This window comes from Carlito syrichta, unplaced genomic scaffold (assembly GCF_000164805.1).
Source record: "Carlito syrichta isolate Samal-C Ts95f unplaced genomic scaffold, Tarsius_syrichta-2.0.1 Scaffold315502, whole genome shotgun sequence".
NCBI classification, from domain to species: domain Eukaryota; kingdom Metazoa; phylum Chordata; class Mammalia; order Primates; family Tarsiidae; genus Carlito; species Carlito syrichta.
Genome location: NW_007259598.1, coordinates 60,449 through 65,184, shown reverse-complemented (window position 1 = coordinate 65,184; position 4,736 = coordinate 60,449). Strand labels below are relative to the sequence as shown.

General features: G+C 34.5%; 1 pseudogene; it reads right to left on the bottom strand.

Annotated features, from left to right (window-relative positions):
* Positions 1-471: 471 nt before the first annotated feature.
* LOC103275526 lies at positions 472-1,555 on the bottom strand (annotated as a pseudogene).
* Positions 1,556-4,736: the final 3,181 nt, after the last annotated feature.

Sequence of the window (4,736 nt, the reverse complement as noted above, 5' to 3'; positions counted from 1 at the left end):
GAAAACATAACAAACAACTTCAAATATTCAGAGGGCTGTCACACAAAGAATAAAAGACTTGTTCAGTATTTCTCCAAAGGGCAGAACTTGAATCAAGAGATAACTATAAGCAACCAATAGGCTGCAGGATGGTTGTACAAAGTGTATCACTTAATAGCTCCTTTCCACATATAACATATTCCATACTTAAGTTTACCTTCTTCTGAAAGGACACAGCACAACTTAATACTTCTCATGAATGTCTTAAATAAGTCCCATTTTCATTGCAAGCCCACCACTGCCAGCAATGGGTGTACTCACACTACTGGAAAAAAAAATCTAAAGTTAACAAACTGGTTTACTATGAGAATGGTTTATTTGTTCCTCAGCTGTATTTCTGTATTCAGCATTAGTAGCTCTCAGGACATGGGGAGAAAAGAGAGCATATTCTACAAAGAAGGTGAATCACAGTCTCCAGCAATTCATATATTGCCCCTGGGGACAGTTCTCCTCAAACTCCAAATGAATCACTACAATTATCAACCAGTGGTACAGATAAGAGTTTGGCCTGTGCTGGGGCAGGGAAAAGAAAATTGACAACTACTGTTCTACATGAAACAGGAGATCTTATTTTATGAGTCACCACAAAATATAAACTAACCACATAATACTGATGGGCTCCATCCAGATCGTTAAACATTACAAAATGAGCATTGTTTCAACAACTATTCAGCATAATGTTTTAGGACAAAACACATATAATATACCTTATATTATATATGTATCATATCTCATACTCTAAGAAATGCTGAGGTGCTTAATCCATCTAATAAATTGAAATAAACATTTTACATTTCTATATTTGTCAGTATGCAGAATTCTGAAGGTGGATCTTGACCTCAGGGTGATTAATCAGTTTTCAAGGAAAGTCACATAATCGGTCAGTCTGGCTAACTGCTGTTAATTAGGGATTGGGGAAACTGGTGTAGGCTCTGACAAGGGAGTACACTTATTAAAGGAAGTATCCAGGGCCCCTGCAACTGGCTTCCTGGGCAGAACCATTCCTGTGGTGAAGTCAGTTTGCCATCCTTGTTCTAATATACCTTTCACAGCCTCTTCTACAGGAAGTCCAACGAAGGCTGCAGAGTCATCGGCTACTATTGAGGTATATGCTTGGGAGACCAGGGCGAAGGCTCGTCTCCTTGTCGCATCTCTAAGTGCTTCCATGATTGGCTGGACCGTCTCAGATCACTGGTGAGCACTGATGGTCGTGTAGATCCCAGGGAAATCTCTCTGCCAGATTCTTTGTCCTCCTGACCAAATTCTCGCAAGTTCAGAATTTGCAGATTTTATAGCAGGTGGAATTCTTTTCCAAAGATATCTTGCATTATTTATGTCATTATGGAGCAAATATAAAGCTAGAAGCTGACCATACACTGGGGGTGTACCAATTCCTCCAGGAGCCTCGAGTTCCTGCTTCTCGCACTGATTCAGCAACTTTTTGAAACTGAAGGCACTTTCCGCCATCTGCGCCACTGGCATCTTCCTGGCCGCTCTCGCCGCCGCACCGTCCCGGACATCCTCACTGTAGTTTTGATTTGCATTTTTCTAATATGAGTAGTGAAGCTGAGAATTTTTTCATAGGTTTGTTTACTACTTAGATGTCTTCCTTTGAAAAGTATCTGTTCATTTTTTTGGACCACTTTTTAATGGGGTTACTATTACTATTATTATTATTATTATTTTCCTGTCGACTTAAGTTCCTTATAGATCTTGGATGTTAGGCCTTTGTTAGATACATACCTTGCATACATTTTTTTCCCACTTTGTGGGTTGTCTCTTTACTTTCTTGATTGTTTTCTTCTGCTGTACAAAAACTTTGTAGCTTGATAAAATCCCATCTGTCAATTTTAGCTTATGCCACATTTGCTTTTGAGAATTGACTATTAATTTATTGCCTACTCTTACATTCAAGAGGGTGTTCCTTAAGTTTTCTTCTAAGATTCTTGCAGTTTGATGTTTCACTCCAATCCATTAGGAGTTACTTTTTATATAGCAATTATAGATAGCCTCTGCTTCTGATGTACTCAATTATCATAAGGCTCAGCCTATGATGTCTGCACTTAGTGAAAATCCCTCAGGATAGAATTGGCAAGTGAATTACTGTGATTGACATTCTTCAAAATTGTATTTAGTTAGACTGATTTTAAAGACATGGTCTTTAAAAGTTAGTTAAAAATGTTACCCCTTACCTAGATTATATAGTGCTGGCTTCTTCACCTAACACGCTAAAAATTGTTGGCAATTGTAGACTTCTTGCCTAAAATTTATTTCATTTAAATTTTTTGTGTGCTCAGATCACAGATTTTTAAATTAGATTTCTTCATTGTTTTTGTGAGACTAATACTTTTTGCAAATTTCTATATTCTAATCAAAATGGACAACTAAAGGCATGAGTTTTATCTTCTGCAGTTTTTGATTTATGGTCTAAGTGCTTGAGGAAGGTGAATATTTTTACTTTATAGGCCCTTCTACAATAAAACTAGATTTTTTCCCAAAAAAATTCTCATATTTACGATGCATAATGAAATTATATATGCTGGTCCTGGAATACAGCAAACGAGAACAATCTTGAACGATTTTGTGATTAGAGAAATATAAAATTAACAGTTTAATTTATTTCAGCTGTAATGAGTAATCTGTTGCTGGCTTTTTTCCCATTTTAAATTCAGTGGCTCTTAACTTAATAAAATAAAATAAAACTTAGGCTTTTTATCTGTCATTGGGGCTTTCCTGTTATAGTCCATCAATGAAGCACTACTGTTCTTCCTAGGTATAATGACTTTCTCTATTCCTACTTTTAAAACACAAATTGATGGTAATATTCTATCATAGCATATCATTAAAATCAATTATTAAAGGAAAAGTAACCCCCCAAAATGTGTAACTACAGATACCCGTGTTTTTTTTTTTTATGGTGAAAAAGTAGTGTACTTTCAGATTAGTAGACTAGTAACATTGTGCCTCCATTCTCTTACAGTATTTACATTTTGTTAAGATAAAGTACAGGCCTTATTAAAAATATACACCTAAAGTCCATTAAAAGTCATTATACTCTGCCCTCACACTGGTTTTGCTGATATAATTATGATCTTGCCTTTATAAACTTACTCTATTCAATAGAGAAATGATTTTTTAAAAATAACTTTCAGTTACATGAATGTCATAAAATGTTTTTACTGTAAGTAAAGGGGGTCATTGATTATATATTCACATGAAAAATAATTTTCTTATTTAAAAGATGATCACCACTTTCTACCAATGCCACTGCTTATTGAAGCAACAATATTTGAATTTTGATCTTAACTAAAGCAAATTGTGTTTAGAGAAAATAAGTCTAATAATGTAAATGTATTTTTCTTAAAATATGCTTCCCATCTAAGTCATTCAGATACCTGTGGTACTTTTTGAATTATCGAATTCAGCGATTCTCAAACTTTTGGTTTCAGGACCCCTATAAGCTTTTAACATTTTAAAAACTCCTAAAGAGCTTCAGTTTAATGTTGGCTATATATAGCAACAGTTACAATGTTAAAAATTAAATTTGAGAAGTTAAAACAATCTGTTATTGTTTTATTTAAAAATAGCAAATTAGGCACATTACATGTTGCTATACAATGTTAACATAAATGATATTTTTATGAAAGATAACTATATTTTTCAAAATATCTTTTCTATTCTCCTTAATGCTTAACTTAATGCATGTTAACTGATTGTCCACATCATTTTTCATTGAATCTATACAGAATCATGTGTCGTGTAGCCTCAGAAAATCTCTACTCTATATTCTTGAAAGAACAGGAGTGAAAAGAAAAATTATGCCTTCATATTATAAGAAAAATAATTAAAACCAGGCAGACACCCTGAAAGAGTTTGATGATCCCCAAGTATGCCTGGACTACACTTTTAGAATGATTAATCTAAAGTTTATAGTGTGGGACACTGAAATATAATCAGTGAAGTATTTAAGAGTTTGTGAATAACCTTTCCATTAAATTCTTCTAAATTCTTGGTACCTCTCTGCTTATCTCTTTTGGTTTTGAATTTTTTTCCAAGAGACTGGCACTGAAAGAATTTTCCTAACTTCTTATGTGAAAGCAATTTGAATTCCATAATTTAATGTCTCTAAACTAATTGCATTGTCTATTTTTTTCTATTAGTTGAATAGTTATATTTCTAAGTCAGAATAATGGTGCAGTAGCATTTTTCTACACTATATAAATATAGATTTTACATTTTAATTTTTAAATAAAGTCATGTGTAATTACTGCTTTTTGTAAATTTTATTTTAGAGTTGTGGGGTACGAGTGGGGATTAACTACATTACTGGGTTGCATGCAGGTGAAGTTTGGGTTTCTAACTGGGCCCTTCTCCCCCTGGTAGTGAACCAGGTACCCAGTGTATTGCCACATGCTCTCGTCCCTCCATATTCTTTCCCTCCTCTAGCAGTGACCAATATCAGCCTCCCACGTTGTGCTAGTGTGACCAGTATTCAAGGCTTGCTTATGAGTGGGAACATGCAGTATTCCTTTTTTTTTGATTTCTGTGATGGTTCACTTAGTATGATGATCTCCAGTTGCCTCCAAGTTACTGTAAAGGCCATGATTTTGTTCTTCATGGCTGTAAAATATTCCATAATGCATATGTACCATATTTTCTTTATCCAATCCACTTTTGAACGGCAGCTGGGTTGGTTC